Source organism: Chiloscyllium punctatum, chromosome 37 (assembly GCF_047496795.1).
Source record: "Chiloscyllium punctatum isolate Juve2018m chromosome 37, sChiPun1.3, whole genome shotgun sequence".
Lineage (NCBI taxonomy): Eukaryota > Metazoa > Chordata > Chondrichthyes > Orectolobiformes > Hemiscylliidae > Chiloscyllium > Chiloscyllium punctatum.
The window spans coordinates 28,042,740-28,062,684 of record NC_092775.1 but is presented as its reverse complement, the minus strand read 5'-3'; positions in this window follow the sequence as shown (position 1 = coordinate 28,062,684).

Sequence of the window (19,945 nt, the reverse complement as noted above, 5' to 3'; positions counted from 1 at the left end):
TTTCCAGTTTAGGTTAGATCTATCCTTTTTGAACAGGTTTTTTCTATCCGTAAACACATTCTAATTGTCCAAAAACCTAATCCCTGAACAATACACCAACTCTTCAGCCATCGATTAATCTGCTGTATCATTTTGTTTCTTCCCTTGTTTGAACTGGAAGTAAACCCAAACTTGCTACTTTTAAGGTTCCATTTTTTAATCTTCTACCTAACCTCTTAAATTCACTCTGTATTGCTTTAATCCTTTCCTTAAAAATGTCATTCTGACCAATATGTACAATAATTTCAGGCTTCTCAATCTCACCTTTAACAATATATTTGAAATGTTTAGAGATATCCTTAATCCTACCATTAGAAAAGCAATAAATCATCTGAAAATTATGCTCACTGCCACAGAATCTTCTGTCTATCACCCTGACAGGGTGACAGGAGTCACCTATAACAATAATTCTCTTAAATCTTGTCAACGCTATCTAATATAAGAATCGTTCCAAGTATCCAAAACTGTCTGGCCCTTCCATTTTCTTCAGAGAGACTATCCTCTTCAAAAGTTCCAAATACTGAAATCTATCGGATAGAAGAACAGTCACTGGAGACTTTTGAACTAACTTTATACCTTTCCTAACAGTCACCCATCTATCGGGCTGGTTCTGTGGAGAATAACTTTTCTAAATTTACTAGACATTAATAACATTAAGCCTAAAAAAAAGATGTTTCAATAACACCTTACATAGAAAATAAACTACCTTCAACTACCTACAGAAAATAATGTTAAGGTAGAAAAAAAATCAAACATGGAAAACTTAAATAAAATTAGCCACTTGGCTGATCAACTGAATAAAAAACAATTCCTCTTCAATAAATTCCTGGCAAAAGAAATATCTTCTCCAGATCTGACCATGTGTCGGTCCCTCTGAAATGAAAACACAACTCCCCATTTCGAAAATAAGTTTGGTTTATGAAAAAAAATCCCTTTGCAATGTACAAAGAAAACCCTCTAAAAGACAGATAGACTTTTTGTTAACTTCTGAATTAAGAGTAAAAAAAACTCAGCTGTTCACTGTAGACTCTGAAAAGCTCGTTTAAAAAGGTCCATTTGAATTTTTTTGTTTTTTTAATGTTAATAACACAAAATGGAAAAAAAAAATTTCTGAGTAATATATAATAGCTGTAATAACTGTAAAAACTATAATCCTGACTCTAATCTCCAGCATCTGCAGTCCTCACTTTCACCAAAGAAATGTACAGCACGGAAACAGACCCTTTGGTCCAACCCATCCATGCCAACCAGATATCCCAACCTAATCTAGCTTATCGCTCTGTCCCAAATCAATCCTCTTTGTTACTTCTTTAGATTAGATTAGATTCCCTACAGTATGGAAACAGGCAATTTGGCCCAACAAGTCCACACTGACCCATTCCCCCACCTGATATTTACCCCTGTCTTACTGCACCTAACACTACGGGCAATTTAGCATGGCCGATTCACCTGACCTGCACATCTTTGGACTGTGGGAGGAAACCAAAGCACCCGGAGGAAACCCATGCAGACACAAGGAGAATGTGCAAGTTCCACACAGACAGTCGCCCAAAGCTGGAATTGAACCCAGATCCCTGGCGCTGTGAGGCAGCAGTGCTAAACACTAAGCCACTGTGCTGCCCCTTCTTCAAAAATCTCAATCAAGTTTGTGAGACATGATTTCCCATGCACAAAGCCATGTTGACTATCCCTAGTCAGTCCTTGCCTTTCCAAATACATGTACATCCTGTCCCTCAGGATTCCCTCCAAAAACTTGCCCACCACTGATGTCAGGCTCACCAGTCTATAGTTCCCTGGCTTTTCCTTACCACCTTTCTTAAACAGTGGCGCCACTTTAGCCAACCTCCAGTCTTCTGGCACCTCACCTGTGACAATCGATGATACAATTATCTTGTCAAGTATCTTCCCATAAGCTGTTTTGCTGCCTTGCTGACCTTTGAGGAGCCCTATTCTCTCCCTCATTACCATTTGTCCTTAATGTACCTATAAAATCCTTTTGGATTCTCCTTAACCCTATTTGCCAAAGTTATCTCATATCTCCTTTTTGCCCTCCTGATTTCCTTCTTTAGTATACTCCTACAGCCTTTATACGTTTTGAAGGATTCATTCGACTTCAAAAGTGTATATTTGACATATGATTCCTTCTTTTTCTTAACCAAAACCTCAACTTCACTCGTCATCCAGCTTTCCCTCCACCTACCAGCCCTTTCCTTTTACTCTAACAGGGTAATACTGTCTCTGGACTCTCATCCCATTTCTGAAGGCTTCCCATTTTCCAGCCATCCCTTTACTTGTGAACATCTGCCCCCAATCAGTTTGGAAAGTACTTGCCTAATACCACCAAAATTAGCGATCCTCCAATTTAGAACTTCAACTTTTAGATCCGTTCTATCTGTTTCCATCACAATTTTAAAACTAATAGAATTATGGTCAATGGCCTCAAAGTGCTCCCCCACTGACACCTCAGTTGCCTGCTCTGCCTTATTTCCCATGAGGACAGATTCTTGTTAGGCAAGGGAATAAAGCCTTTCTGAAGGGTTGAATGATCTACTGCTACTCTTAATTTGTATGTTGATATGTTTGGAATTATGGGATTTTCTAAGAACGCTGTTACTTACTATTCCCTTAATAATGATGTCCAACATTTTCATAACCACTGATGTCAGGCAAACTGGCTTGTAATTCCTAGTTTTATCTTTATTTCCTTTGTTGAATAGTGCATATATTTGTTATCTCTGAACCCAGTAGAACTGTTCTAAAATTTAAACAACTCTGATCGTTTACAAACAGTGCATCTCTGCAAACCCTTCTTTTGGACCTCTTGTACGTAAACAATTAGTCTGGGGATTTTGTCAGCTTTCAGTCAATTTACTTTATCCAATATTTTTCATTACCAATGCTTATAACTTCAGGTTCGTCACTCATTTGAGTTTTTGATTTCTCACTATTTTTGGGATTATTTTTGTACCTTCTTCTGTGAAGGCACACATGTATGTATAAAAGTTCGAGCATCTTGCTACTTCCTTATTTCCCCACTCAACCTCTCAGAGATCTATATTTACTTTTGTTATTCTCTACCTGTTTACACACATGTGGCTATTCATATAATCTGCTTTTATATTTTCTGCTAAATTATATTTCTATTCAATTTTCTCCGTCTTTATCAATTTTTTCTCAACCTTTTTTGGTAGTTTAATCTTTGCCAAACTCCAGGCTTACTACTTGCCTTGGAAATATTACAAGTCACTTTTTTTTAACTGATTCATCCTTTTAATGATTCATGCTTTGATTTCTTATCCTGCTAAATTTTCAGTTTTCAATCTCATATAGATTCATTAAGAATTGTGGAATATTTATTTACTGTATGATATTGCTTATCTTGAACCTCATTTCCCATTTTACCTCATGCCTCCATAATTATCTTTATTTTCTTTAAGTTCACATTTAATTTTATTGTTTTTAAGGTCAGTGACCCTCGTTTCAAACTTTACCACTCTCAGTTCAATGTAAAAATCATTCATGTTCTGATCATTCTTACATCATCATTGTAACTATGAGGTTCCATTTACTAAGTCGCGCTACACAGAAACAGATCTAAAATAATCTATTCCTTGAGTGGCTTAACACTGTGTTGGTCTGGGACACTATCTTGAATACATCTCACGAGCTCAACCTCCAAATCTATCTTTGTTCATTTTATTTGTAAGGTCTGTTTGAAAGTTAAACTCCCAGTAAAATTGCCTTTCCATAAAAATTCTATCCAGGGAATATAGAAACAGTTGTATAGAAACACTTTTGAGTTTAATATAACTTGTTCAGCCGAATTTTCAGCAGCATACGAATGTGTAACAATATCCTTAGTTTGGAATTTAATCTAACAATGGTGCTCCACCCATTGGCTGAAGAGCTAGTGAGAGCTCCACTCCAACCTCCTTGAGGGAAAACTTAGCATATTAAATGCCATTTCTGAGATCAAAGTCCATAGCAGTGGAAGTCCTACATTACAAACTAGAGACATGCCAGCCGTTGAGTGGCCAACAATTGACCGTGTGGGCAATGTCAGTGCTGGTAACATATGCATGGCACACACCAGTGGTCCCGGCATGCTGAGGAACCTCGCCTAAAGATGAAGAGTGCGGAAGGGGTGTGCTTAGGTAGGGTCCATGGGATATTGGCAGTAAGAGCAGAGTGTTTGTTTTCATGACCCATCCTCTCTCCTTCCTAATGCAGGGCTTCTGCAAAAGGTACTGAGTGCCTGAAAATGAGGTACCCTGCCTCCCCCCCCCCATCACAACCTTCTCCATGCCAGGGACCCTACTAACAAACACCGAAGTTTGCTTTTCTAGTTTCCCCTGTTGGTGGACTTAAGGTTTCAGTTGGCAGTGAGACAACTCTGTTGGCATCTCTGAAACCTCCTGCTTTAGACTTAACAGGGGCTGCATTGGGAGGGTGACATCCCACCTTATTAAATGCCCCTTGTCTCCAAATTTGCCTTGGAGAAGTGAATGAAACTCCATCTCTTATTCATTGTTTCATTTTATCCTACTTAAAATTAACCTTCAAATTATCTTCATTTTGAAATAGCTCAATAGCATCTGGCACTTTTGAAAATATATGTAGCGATATGCTTTGTTAACCGTATTAAATTCTAAATCAGATTAAGCTTAGTCTGCACAGTATAGTATTGTGCAGAAATTGTAGTAGTCAGAGTGAATCAAGAACTTTGAGGCACCATGCTTTAGATATAGTTGCTTGATTTCAGCATTCACAAACCCAAGTTGGAGATTGATGGTATTAGAATTCAGAGGGTCAGTTTCAAACTCTGAAGGACTGAGTTCAGAATCCAATTCTTAATGCAACTGTTCAACCACTTACAATGCCTGGTTGAAAAAAAATATTAATTTCCAGTTTCGATAAATATTTTTTTAAAGACTGTTTCCTTGCAATAATACTTTCATTGCACTAATATGCTTATGTACAAAGTCAAAACTGTTGCTAGCATAATTTTATGAAAGCATTTTTAAAAAAGAACATGAATAACTAAACAGGTAATGAATAATACAGCAACCCCTCGATATAATGTCCCCTTTGGGAGCTATATAAAAACATGTTATATTGAAGCAGGCATTATAATGAGGATGTTTTGTATACTTTCCTTATTAATCAGGGAGCCATAAACAATGCATGTTATATTAGAGAATGCAACATATCATACAGTGGCTTAATGAAGGGGAACTGTACTGTTATGGAAAAGATGGAGGTAAGTCAATACAGGAAGCACATCTACTTCAATTGTACAGTTCTTTTGGAAGTAATAATAGGAGAAACAAGAACAATAGATTCCATTCTTGAGGCAATTAAAAGATTATAAATATGAAATGTTTTAATAAATTGATTGAAAACAAGAACAAGCACGGTGGCACAGTGGTTAGCACTGCTGCCTCATAGCGCCTGAGACCCGGGTTCAATTCCCACCTCAGGTGACTGACTGTGTGGAGTTTGCACATTCTCCCCGTGTCTGCGTGGGTTTCCTCTGGGTGCTCCGGTTTCCTCCCACAGTCCAAAGATGTGCAGGTCAGGTGAATTGGCCATGCTAAATTGCTCTTAGTGTTAGGTTAGGGGTATGGGTGGGTTGCGCTTCAGCGGGTTGGTGTAGACTTGTTGGGCTGAAGGGCCTGTTTCCACATTGTAATGTAATCTAATCTAATCTAAACAAAAAGTACTAGTAGTGTCACAGTGGGTTCGTGTTTCTAAGATATAGAGCAGCCACCAGTCCTCTTTTTTACATCAAATCTAAGACCCTTACTCAGTAACTACCTCAGTTAAAGGGGGCAGAATATAAATGACAGAGTGAGAAAGCAGCATGGTGAGAGAAACAGATGGAAATTTTAATAGAGAGAGGAAAGAGGTAAGAGAAATAGAAAAAATAGGGAGACAGAGGAAAAATGAGGGAGAGAGATTGAGTGAGGAGAATGAGTGAGGGAAGTGGGGAGAATGAGCGAGAAGGCATATGTTAGTCAGGAGGGATGGAAAGTGAGTGAGAGTAAGTCTGTGAGCATGTGTGAGGCAATGGGTTAGTGCGCATACAGTGCATGAGGAACAATGAATGGAAGAGTGAGACAGTGTGGGAGTGATCAAGATGGAGAGGAAGAGAATGTGTAAATCCTGAAATGGAGATTGAATCAGACGTAGCCTCATCCTCCTCCTTCTCCATCCCCAAAATCCAATCCAAAAGCAAAATGCAAGAAGCAAAAAAACACACGATGAAAGATATCATATGTCTGATCCTGCTATCAATTCTGTTGAGGTTACCTGGAAGTATGCACTGCCATGGGGGAGCTGCAAGTTCATTGTTGATTAAACTCAATTCCTTCTTCTTGCCTTGGTCCTTCCCTAGTTGTCAGCACTGTGGCCTAGTTGGCTCTCTAGCTCTGCTTCTTAAGTGAAAAGGCAAAAAGAAATATTCATTAACTCTGCTCTTGGGCGCTTTTTAATGCACATTTTTATCAATTACATCTTTATTTAAATTTTTGATCTATTGCTTCGCAATTGCTTTTTGTCCCTGAATTCACTTTTACTGTTGTGCCAAGCTTATCTTTCTGAAATTTACCCACCAGCCTCCTTGAGTGAAAGAAGAAAATGAAAGTTGGTGCCTGCAGTGATTGGAATATGGTCAGCCAGGTGAACCTCATAGAATATGAGGTCCCTGATTGGGGCTGTTAGTCTGGTCCAATCAGGGAGCCCTGGCTGACAGCTATAAACAGGAGTGTCAGAGGTTCTGCTAACTCTAGATGCCAGCTCTGAGCTAGCTGGGACATTGTTCTTCCCTGTGCTTCTGTAGATAAAGGGTGACTTGATAACAGGATATCAGCCTTCATGGAGTTATATGTAGACAAGCAAGAGGCTGGGAGAACATGGAAAGACAGGCAGCATCAGGAGGTGGAGAAGTCAATGTTTCAGCCTTTCTTCAGGACTGGGGATGGGTGTAGAGGACGCTACAGATAAAGGGGGGGAGCAGGGTGGTGAGTTGGAGATGAATGGAGACACGTAGAGGGTACGACCTGGTTTGCCGATGGGATAGATGAATCCGCTAGTGGCTTAGAGAAATGGAAAGAAGGGGGAGGGGCCAGGAAGGGAGTCAGGGAATGGGAGGGGAGGAATCTTGAAATTGGCGAACTCAATGTTGAGTCCTCTGGGCTGTAGGCTGCCTAGATGGAAGATGAGATGTTGTTCCTCCAATTTGCAGTTTGATTCATTGTGGCAATGGAGGAGACCAAGGATGGTTATGTCAGAAAGGGAGTGGTTGTAGGAATTGAAATGGATGCTGACTAGGAGATTCAGTCAGCCCCTGCAGACCCAGCTGCAATGGTCAGTGAACTATTCCATAAGTTTACGTTTGGTCTCCCTGATATAGAGAAGATCACATCAGGAGCACCTGATGCAGTAAGCTAGGTTGGAAAAGAGGGAGGTGAACCTCTGTCTCACCTGGAAGAACAGTTTGGGGCCCTGGAACGAGGTGAGACGGTGATGTGCCAGCAGGTTTTGCATCTTTTTCGGTTTGGGGTGGGGGAAGCATCGGTGGGGAGAATGGTACAAACCAAGGATTTTTGAAGGGAACGGTGTTTGCGGAAGACAGGGAGGGGTAGGGAGGGAAAATGTTCTTGGTGGTGGGGTGTAGTTGGAGTTGGCAGAAGTGTTTAAGGATGATGTGTTGGATGCAGAGACTGGTGGGATGGTTGGTAAGGACAAGGGGGATCTCTGTCTTTTTAGTGTTTGGTGGAGAGTTTTAGACCAGTGGAATGGGGAATGGAGACTGTGCAGTGGATGACTGTCTAGATGATGGAGGGGGGCAAAGTACATTGTTCGAAATAGGTGGGCATCTGGGATGCTTGAGAGTGGAATGTCTCATCTGAGCAGATGTGGTGAAGGTGGAGGAACTGGGAGAACAAGATGGAGTTTTTGATGGCTACTGGGAGGGAGGAGGTATAATACGGTAGTTATGAGAGTCTGTGGGTTTGCAGTCTCGATGTCAAAGGTTTAACAACCCTGAGTTAATTTATTAATCTCTTTTTTTAATCCATTCATAGATACAGTATCCGGTACTCTGTCATCTGGAATTGTCATACAACCAACAATTGATGAGAATAGATTTCTTTGGGAACTGATCATTTGGTCAACTTTTTCTCCATTTGATCACACCTGACTAAAATGGCGTATTCACACAACTGGCAATCCCCAATTCCTATGCGTGTCAGTTTCTGAGGAGTTTACTTCTTCTGGACAACTTTCTTGCTTATCTATCTTGATGTCAGCAGCAAATTCAGCTTTCACACATTCAGTTCTTACATCATTGATATAGATTGTAAATGGTTGAGACCCAAACAGTGATTCTTATAGCAATCCAATTGTGAATAAGTGCCGTACTGAGCTCCAAAACATTAAGTGTGTTTTTCTTTTGGAAGATGCTGCCAGACCTGCTGATTTTTCTCCAGCGTTTTCTCTCTTTCAAATTTCTAGCATTCACAGTACTTTGTATTTATTCCTGTAGCACACCATTGATTACAATTTGCCAATGTGAAAAAATATCCATTTATGCCTACTCTGTACTTCTAGTTTACTAACCAATCCTTTAACCAACATAATATGTTACTTCTTATACCATGTGTTCTTATGTTGAGAAATATCCCTTATTATGGCACTTTATCAAAAGTTTATCAGATTTTAGGCTAACTGACTTTTACGTCTAATAGTTTTTAAAGCACTTTTCCTGGGAGCTGGTATTGCTTTGAGTTCCTCTCTCCTTTTTACCTCTTGATATTAATGTATCTTTGGGAAGTTTTCCACATCTTTTATACTGAAGACAGATATAAAGTACCTGTTCAATGCTTTTGTCATTTCCTTATTTTCTGGTATTAATTAATTTCGTTATCAGTTACTCAGATTCACCCATTAGAGGACTTATCACCAGCTTCGGTTATTGACTTCCTATTTCAGTATTTGTAAAATGTCTGACTATCTATTTTTATGAGTTAACTTTCTCTTGTGCTTTACTTTCTCTGTTTTTTGTCATTCTTTTATGGTTCTTAAAGATTAACCAATCTGAGTTACTATCAATTTCAATAGATATGAATCATGCTTTTTTCAGTTTAATGCTATCCCTAATTTCCTATTCAGCCATACCTGATGTATCCTTCTCAAAGATTTCCTTTTACTCTGGAATAAATCTTTGGCTAGAGTTAATAAATATCTGCCACTGCATTTCTACCATCCTAGTTTCCCACTTTAGCTAATTTTACCTTCATACCTTTATAATTGAGAGAATTTATATGCTTCTTATTGACCATGATCACGATGTTTGCATGAGTCAGATTAAGGTATGTCTTTTACTCTCACCAAGAATTATCCCAATTTTGCGGATTTATAAACAAACACAATTAATTATCACACACAGGAGTTTTAAATGTTATGTCTAATACACATTATCATACACACAAAGATTAGATACAGGTGATGAAAAAATATACACTCAGCAAAATATTTCCGTCTCATTCATAGCAAGCTTATAATTTCTTGGAAGAATTGGTGCTTTACTTAGAGAGCAAGAGTAGTAAAAGCAGAACATTCTCAATAAACTTCAAGACTTTTTGAAGTTGGATTACCAGGAAATGAGCTCTCAGATGAACTTGAAGTTGGAACTGATTGGCGGAAAAGTCCTTTTCCAATTTTCAATATGCAGTTTTCAACGGGCAGTTTTTTTTTAACCTTCACCACGTAATTACCTTAAAACTGGATCGATAGTTTTTCAAATGATATCTTCATGGTATTCCTGATCAGAATAGGTTCTGCTTTAACGGTTAGTAATAGTTTACAAAAACTGGTTACCTTATTTTTGTGATAAGTTACAAATTCCAAATCTATTGGGTGGAGGGTTGGGTTGACACAAATCCTGTGTATGGCTTTTCACACTTTGAGCACTTTGAAATAGCTCTAGTCTTGGTAATTGAACAGCTTTTTTGGAATTCCTTTCAGGAAAAAGATGTTGAGTTTCAATATCTCGGTGGCCCATTGTGGACTAAAAATGACGAATTGCCTGATACATTTCAGTTCTGTTTTGTTGACAGTCCTTCCTTATCAAAAAGGCTTGTGAACATCACAATATTTTTTCCATATTTTAATTAGGTACTTGCCTGAGTCTCAGGTCGCTCTTGAGGTGATTTTGCCAAAGTCACATGATCTGCAGCTAGTCATCTAAAATGCTTTTTATCCATTTTAAAGTGCAGCTTTAAAATTTATGTTACCTTTCTTTAATTTCACAAATATACTTTACTTATAAAATATCTTTATGTACATACACAGTCACTGCAGCATGGTTCTGTACAATAGTATATGAAGAATCAAACAATGGAGTTTGACTGTCCAGCAAATAAAACCCACAGCATTTCTTACTTTTAAAAGACTAATCTTACGTATGTTTGAGGCACCGAGATGGTCCATCATCATGCCTATGTGACTTTAAGTTTAAAATGTTGGTTTTCGACCCCTGATTCGCCCCTCCAAGCCGAACATGAAATTCTGTTGTGTTGGGATAATTGTCAGCAGTAAGCTCCTTTATCATGATGTTATTGATTAATCCTGGATGTTCAACCCCCAGCTGAGTAGATCGGAATGGTGGAGGTGCAGAGTGAGATTGAAAGCACACACTATTTTTCGAGATGGGAGAAATATGTGCCCAAATTACTTACTGATTTCTTCGCAATGCTCAGAACCGTTGTGCTATTGAATACATTCTAGCAGGTTTACATTGAGCTTTCAATATGAATGTGTCATTGACATGGGACATGAAGGCCAGTAATGCCTTATGTATCTCTCTTTTGTCCTGGCTGGAAGAACGCAGCAAGCAAGCAGCATCAGGAGACAGAGAAGTCAACATTTCAGGTGTAACCCTTCTTCAGGACTCCCGAAACATTGACTTCTCTGCCTCCTAATGCTGCCTGGTTTGCTGTGTTCTTCCAACCTCCTGCTTGTCTACCTTTGATTCCAGCATCTGCAGTTTTTTCTTGTCTCAGAATATAAAGGAAAGCATAATGCTGGAGAACATCATAATTGCCATGGGAATAGAAGTCATGGAGTTTGCAGTGGTACCCATTCACCAGCAACAAGCTGTGGTCGGGAAATGGGAAATCCTGTTGGAGAGAGTGAAATGGTATTATAATCTGTGGATGAAACAGGTGCAGTCACCCCTGTCTGACAGTTTGCCCAACATTGAGCTGCATTGGGAAGTTTCAGTTTAGGAGAGGTTTCTGTTCTGTAAGGATAGTTCCCATGACCATAGTAGTCTGGTTAGATGTTACTCACCAAGCTAAGTCCAGATGTTCTTTAGATCTTGATCAATGTAAACATAAACTGCTTCAGTGCCTGATAAGTTGAAAATAGTGCTGAAAATGTGTTGCTGGAAAAGCGCAGCAGGTCAGGCAGCATCCAAGGAACAGGAGAATCGACGTTTTGGGCATCAGCCCTTCTTCCTGAAGAAGGGCTGATGCCTGAAACGTCGATTCTCCTGTTCCTTGGATGCTGCCTGACCTGCTGCACTTTTCCAGCAACACATTTTCAGCTCTGATCTCCAGCATCTGCAGTCCTCACTTTCTCCTCGAAGTTGAAAATAGTGCCAAACACTGTCCAATCATCAGTAAACATCTCCATTTCTGACCTTATGATGGAGCAGCTGAAGATGGTTTGGCCTCGGACACTCTTCTGGGGAATTCTTGCAGAGATGTCTCAGAGCTGAGATGACTGAGCTGTAGCATTTATTTTCCTTGGTGCTATGTATGACTACTACCAGCAGAGAGTCTTCTCCTGACTCCCATTGACTCTGGATTTGCTAATGCTCCTTGATGCCATCCTCCATGAAATCCTGCCTTGATTTCCAAGAGTCACTGTCACTTCCTTCAGGAATATTAGCTGGAATTCTTCAGCTGTGATTCCTGTCCAGTGTTATGGTCTGTTATCAATGTTTGACCAAAACTGTAATAAATGTCAATGAGTAGCTTACTCCATTATTTGAGTTTGGGAAGTGGTATGAAGATCTGTGCCAGCTTGGAGTGGGGCATAACAAAGGAGCCATGGCAGCTGCCAGGAAGATAAGAGCACAAATGGAGGGTGTTCCTATTATGGTCACTGACCAGTTAGCTGTTGTGGGAATTGAAGCAATTTCAATGATGAATCTCACCAGACATTGCTCAGTGTCCCTTGTTGACCATATCGATAATGCCCTGCACCTGTGGGTATTCAGACAGGGAGACAAACCCCAATGCCCTTTGTGCCTGTGATGTCCCATTCTTGATGTCTACTGGCAAGCTGTGGTGGAGGTGTGAGATCATTCTGCCACCACTTGATAAGAGAAAAGATGTTTGAGCTCTTACATTTACTACTAATAACATGCACAGCAATTTCAGTCTCAAGTTTAGGAACAATAATAAAAAAATCTCTGAATTATTTAAATAGAGTAAGTTAGTGGCAGACACTGATAACATTTGAGGTTGACTTCTGGGCGAAATAGGAACAGAAATTACATTTACAATCTATTTTAAGCCATGGCTATTTAATATTGAATGGTAATTCTTTGCTGTTTGCTACAAAATACATCATAGAACTTTAGAGTAACATGAAAATTAGAATTATTTTGTCATTATTTAAGTATATATGACATTAATTAAAAATATTGAAGATAAATATTAATTAATATTCCAAATTTAACAATGTCTGAGAAAATGAATGAAATTTTGTGCAACCTTTATGTTTTGGCTGTAGCTTAATTCATAACTGCAAAATTTTACATTTTGTCATCTCTTATCTCACTCCAAAGCAAATTCAACGATGGTGAAGCTTTTTCTAACAAATGAGTATGGAATTGTGATTCTCAGAAATTGTACGTGTCTCAGCTACAAGTTTCTTTAGTGATCTTGTTCATGGTATTAACTAAATCAAGGAACAACTGTCTCATTTTTCATTGAGACATTTTTCAGACCCCAAGTCAATCTAAAGGCAATAGCAGTTGAGGATAATAAAATTACACAAAAGTTGGTCCAACACTGATGCTTTCAGCAGTTAGTAAGAGTGACTTTGCTGAATTCTGCTTGACAGGGACTTTTAGTGTCATGCATGACAAAATGGTCCTTTGAGGAAGGTTATTTGAAATTCACCATGCGACATGATGTCAACACACTCATAACCAGATAAATCCAATTTCGTAAATTTTCACTGTCCTTTTCTATCTTTTTAAATTAATTTTTTGCTCAATTATCTGCAGGTGCTTTTACTTAATCTGTGCAATAAATCACTATTTTCTGTTTGAGGTATGTGAAAATGAGTACTATTCTAGGTTAACTTCACATTAGAAATATAAATCAAAACGTTAAAGATCAAGTATAAATTACAAGGAGGGCTGTTAATGTTATATAATCTGATCTTCTGTGGCATTGCTCATCCATAGGCACTGTAAGTTATAGTGTTTGGCTATGAGCCTCATTTGTTCATTTTCAGTTCTGTGGGGAAATGGTGTAGATAGGCACATGCTGATGTCAAAAACTCACTGTTGGATGTGTTTCCAAATTGGATGCTACCTGATCCCATCAGAGAGAAGAGATCTAGTTTCTCTCAACAACTGACAAAAAGGTGGCTTTACCTTTTCATTATGTACTTTATTCATTAAATGCTTATATAATATGGAAGGTCTGAAGCCTGATGTGCCTCAACATGTTTGTATATACAGATATCTTACAAACTGCTTGGATTAGAAACTTCATTAAATTGAAAATAAATTACCATTGCTTTTTTTACAAGATATGATTTGTAAATCATAATGCACAGAAAATCAAATGTGGAAATACACACTAGCCCTAACTTACAGAACACGAGAAAACATGACCATAAAATACGAATCTGAAGTTAACATTAAGAGTGTTTGGGCACTGTGAATTCCAGAATCCTGGACATTTTTTCCTTGTCAGTTTCACATTATCTTTCATTTCAATGGATGAATTCTGGAAGATTTTATTGAAACTGAAAGTAGATATAAAACAAGCATGTTTTTAAAAGAAAATCATCAGGGCTCAGTTTTCCACTGGCTGAAGAGAGTGTTCCATCGACCTCAGCAAGTGTTTTACCTGAAGGCAATAACAACAATACATCCTATCTCAATATAACCAGCTGAAACCCTCTCTGCATGGGAAATAGCCCAATTAATGAAAAAAATATATTGCCACAACTGGAATAAACAATATTCTCATTAATCTAGTGCCTCTTTCTTGGAAAATTGTGCAATTTTAAGGAGGTATCTGCTGAATAAATAATTGGCAGGAACATACTAGCTGGTGAAGTGCACAAACTAGTTCTGCCAGTATGGGGGCTACATTAACCCAGAAAGAAATAATAATAGTGGGATAACCAGCAAGAAGAATGATGAGAAAATAAAGCAAAACTCAGATCCATCTTGAGAGACTCATACTGTAGAGGTAGTAGTATTGGGAAGTTCCCTTAAAGTCAGTGGAAAAGATGTTACATGAGTTACAGATAAATAGAAATGGAAGATAATTTGTTTTATCTCACAAATTATCTACAATTGTATGTTAAATGTGTGCTGTCAAATATAAACTGCGTATGATTACATGATACAAAATAAGAATCAAATAATAGTGAAGCACTTAGAGATGCGCTGAGATTGGGAAAAATCTTACACAAATACAAATCTTTTTCTTTTTAAAGTTAAACAAATATGTTCCAATTTGATATCAGTGAGGCGTTGGCCTGAATTCCAACCCTATGTTTAAGCAATTATTTGGAGTTGAGTCAAGAAGAAATAGTGGGAGAATAGCAATTAACTATTCGAGACTGATAATAGGTATCGGTCGTCAAAAAATGCTGAATATAGAGCTAAAACAGATTTTGTATCAATGGAAAGTTTTTAACAGTTATTCAGCAGAAAACCTATCCAACTACAAATTTGGTGTTCAAACATGAAGATTATCTGCATGTTTGTATATACTGTCATTGCAACTTGCATATGTACTGCAGTTTCCCACAACAAGTGAATTAAAGTTGTTCAGTCAGTAGAATGTTTTCTTACACTGAAGGGACAAGTAGTTGTTTTATAATATTGGGATCAGAAGGGAAGTGATCTGAACAAAGAATGTTAGAAAGAATTCTGTCTGTTTTGTAAAAAATATTTCAAACCACAACATAACTTGCATTGTCAGTTTTATGTGTTTTGAATGCAAGACCATACTTGTGGGTTTGTTGATACAACTAACGGACTATTCAGTCCTGACCTTTCACTTCTCAAGAGCTGAGTTGACCTCCTTAATATTGAATTAGATTTGTAGCTTACAAACAATCCACATTTCCCCTCATATAAAATTTACAAAATTTATTTTATGTACTTTTTCAAATTGTACATGACATAAAGAAAAATCATCTCCCCTTTAGATTTGCAGCATTAATTCGCATTTTAGGCAACTTTGGAGCAATTAGTGAAGTCGAACATTATAGAATCATCCAGTCAAATGGACTTAGAATACTTTCTCCCACTGTTTGACTTCAGTGTTGTCTGGGACAAGAATAAATACCTGATGCTAATCTCACATTCATTGCAGCTGGAAATCAAAATTTAGTGGATACATAGGGCAGGTAATTTAATGCATCCCAAGTAGAAATTGACTCAAGCAGCCCTCTGTGCCCCAAGGGATCACATTGAGTTCTGGTCATTATGACCCCAACTGAATGTAAGCTACAGTAAAACATAAATTAGCTTTTTAGAAAAGAAAGGAATGGAACCATCACACAATACTGTGGCCACCTGTTTTGTTTGCTTGAGATATTACTCAAAGAACATTGCTGAAAGCCATTTACCATGTATTCCTTGCTGGCAGTGGACGGCCACTACAAAGGAAGAAGGTTTAAACAATTCTGCTGAATTAGTGCAACGATAGTTAATCCAGAGTCAGGATGTGTTCAATGCTTTAATGACTACACAATATAAAATAATGACAATTTTCAAAACATAAACCTATACACATGTTTGAAAGTGGAGATGGCATATTGGAAAATTGAGGAAACATGATGCAGTCTTCCAGGAAATAGCACTAGAATTGTGGAGAAGGTTATGTGGAAAAGTTAGTCTGAATACATGGCAAGTAATTGTTCCCATTATCTCTTGGGCGGGTGTTGGTGACATTTTGGTAAGTTATTAGCTAAGTCAGCAGGAGATGTTATCTTTGTACTTGTATGTAAGCACAGCGAGATGATTTTTTCTGATCCAGCAGCGGGAGGTAGCCAATTAAATTTTACAATATAGTTCAGAATGTAGAGTGAGCTGGTCATATTTCAAGATACATCTGGTAGTTTGTTGTAAAACACAACCAGTTCCAAGGCAATAAGTTTTGCATAAAATCTAGCAGTTGTTGCTTCAGTGGGTAGAATGCTAGAAAAATAAAGGGAGCTTTTGAAAAGGTTGACGAGATAAAAAAAACATGGTGTGGAACCAACCCATAGTGATTAAGAATGATCACAGTCCCCAGTGTCCCGTCCTGTGTTGAGTTATGATTTGGAGATGCCGGTGTTGGACTGGGGTGTACAAAGTTAAAAATCACACAACACCAGGTTATAGTCCAACAGGTTTAATTGGAAGCACACTAGCTTTCGGAGCGACGCTCCTTCATCAGGTGATTGACAATCACGAGATGAAGGAGGGTCGCTCCGAAAGCTAGTGTGTTTCCAATTAAACCTGTTGGACCATAACCTGGTGTTGAGTGATTTTTAACTGTGTTGAATTAGTTGATCTCAAATGACATGCCAATTTGGACAGTACAATAGGGACAAGCATTTTCAAGATTCTGAAGAAGCAAATAGTTTCCTGCTCCCTATTTCTGTTCAGTGGTGCCATGTCAGGAAACATGTATGTACTGTCAAAGAGAATCATACTTAACTGTGTTACTCCCATATGACGCATCCTAGTTACCCAAATGTACACCTAAAGATTGGCTGCTCTGGTTTTAATGTGAAAAATACTGTCCTAAACATAATGGGACTTGAAAAGTTAAAGAAGGTCAGTTAAATCCAATTCCAGGGTCCTGTGCTTGAATAAGGGGGACAATGATAGACTGAGAGAGGACCTGGCTAAAGTAGACTGGAAACAGAGACTTTATGGTGCAACAGTTGATGAGCAATGGAGGACCTTTTTTCAAAGTGTTCAGTGAAAGTTCAGTGAGAAGGAAGGACTGTAAGAGGATGGGTAATCTGCCATGGGTGTCTAAGGAAATAAGGCAGGCTATCAACTTGAAAGAGAAGGTGTACAAAGTGGCCAAAAACAGCACAAATCTAGAAGATTGGGAAAATTTTAAAGGTCAACAGAAAGCCACAAACTGAGATATAAAAAGAAGTAAGACGGAGTATGAGAAGAAAACTAGGACAGAATATAAGGACAGATAGCATAAGTTTCAATAAATATATTAAATGGAGAAGAGTAGCTAAAGTAAATGTTCGTCCTTTAGAGGATGAAAAGGGGTAGTTAGTTATGGGATAGGATGAAATAGCTGAGGCATTGAACAGGTATTTTCTAAATTTTCCAAAATTCACTGGACTCTGTGGCAGTCCCAGCAGATTGGAAAATAGCAAATGTGAAGTAGGCAAAAGATGGGGAATTATAGACCAGTGAGCTTAACCTCTGTAGTGGGGAAGATGTTTGAGTCGATTATCAAGGGAAAGGTAGCAGGCCATCTCAAAAGAATTGTACAGACGCAGCATGGGTTCATGAAGGGCAGGTCATGCTTCACAAATCTTTTGGAATTCTATGAAGACATTTCAAACAAGGTGGACAATGGGGACCCAGTGGATGTAGTATACCTAGATTTCCAAAAGGCCTTTGACAAAGTGCTGCACCTGAAGCTGCTGCATAAATTAAGGATGCATGGTATTAGAGGTAGATTATTAGCGTGGGTAGAGGATTGGTTGACTGACTGGAAGCAAAGAGTGGGGATTACTGAGTGCTATTCTGGCTGGCAGTCAGTGATTAGTGGTGTTCCTCAGGGATCGGTGTTGGGACCACAATTATTTACAATTTATTTAGAAGATTTGGAGTTGGGGGGCCATGTGTATGGTGTCAAAATTTGCTGGTGACAATAAGATCAGTGGCAGAGCAAAGTGGGCAGAGGACTGTGAAACTTTGCAGAGGAACATAGATATATTGAGTGAGTGGGCAAAGGTCTGGCAGATGGAATACAATGTTAGTAAATGTGAAGTCATACGTTTTGGTAGGAGTAAGAGCAAAATTGATTATTACTTGAATGGTAAAAAGTTGCAGCATGCTGCTGTGCAGGGGGACCTGGGTGTCCTTGTGCATGAATCGCAGAAGGTTGGTCTGCAGGTACAACAGGTAATTAGGAAGGCAAATGGAATTTTGTCCTTCATTGCTAAAGGGGTTGAGGTTAAAAGCAGAAAGGTAATATTACAGCTGTACAAGGTGCTGGTGAGGCCACACTTGGAGTACTGCGTGCAGATTTGGTCTCCTTATTTCAGAAAAGATGCACTAGCACTGGAGGGGGTGCAAAGGAGGTTCACTAGGTTGATTCTGGAGTTCAGGGGGTTGCCTTATGAGGAGAGGCTGATTAGATTGGGGTTATATTCATTGGAATTCAGAAGAATGGGGAGGGGGATCTTATCAAAACATATAAAGTTATGAAGGGAATCGATGAAATAGAAATAGATTGGATGTATCCACTAGTAGGTGAGACTAGGACAAGAGGGCATGGCCTCAAGATTAGAGGAAGCAGGTTTAGAACTGAACTGAGAAGGAACTTCTTTACCCAGAAGAAGTTAATCTATGGACTTCCTTGCACAGGGAAATAATTGAAGCTACTTCAGTAATCCCTTTTAACCTTTTGAAAAATAAAGTAATTAAGGGATATGGTGAAACGTGGATAAGTGGAGCTGAGTCCATGAAAAGATTAGCCATGATCCTATTGAGTGGCCGAGCAGGTTCCAAGGGCCAGATGGCCTACTCTTGCTCCTAGTTCTTATGTTCTTAAAGTGAAACAAAAACAGCCACTCAAACTCAATTCAAGAAATGGTTCACTCTTGAAATAAATATCTCAGCCCTATCTTGCTGATCTGGATGATGTAAAGTGATAGAAAATGACTAAATTTGTATCAAAGTAAACTAGGGCAGACATTTTCTGAGTGGCAGAACTAAAACAGCTAATGCCAAGCTAAATCTAGGACAAGAATGTTTCATTTTTGTCACAAGCTGTACTAATGGAGTGGGAAGATCGTAAACCAAATCATTAATTGTCAGAACAGGAATTTCAGTAATGGCCAATGACCTAGATTTCATTGGAGTTAGGGCATCTTGCAGTGTGCCCAGTTAGTTATGATTTTATCATATGTAGACAGATTTTCACAATATCTTCTCAGATTAAAAATACTGGAAATAAAAGATGATAATGGCGTAACAGGGCAGTAAAATAGTTTAGACATTGTTGAGTAAAAGGACAAATACTTCTTAATCGATGAGTTTTAAATGATCAAAAATAAACATGAGTAGAGAGAGAGAGAGAGGTTATGTGCAGTCCAAGTAAATTCAGATGAAGAAGCTGGCTGGAAAGAAAGAGAGGCTGGATTGAGAACGAGAGAGAGAAAGACAAAGAAAAAAAAAGAGCAAAAGAAAATAAATGCTTCTACAATTGTAAAGTTGGACATGTTAAAACTCTCATAGAACAACGCAAAACTTGAAGGAGTCAGATTCATATGATAATTGTTTGCTTTCTGGTGAGAGGTTGATTAACAAACCTTAACCATTATCACATAATTAAAAGGGTGCAGACCCATTTAAACAGTAGACTTAAACTCACCACAAAGA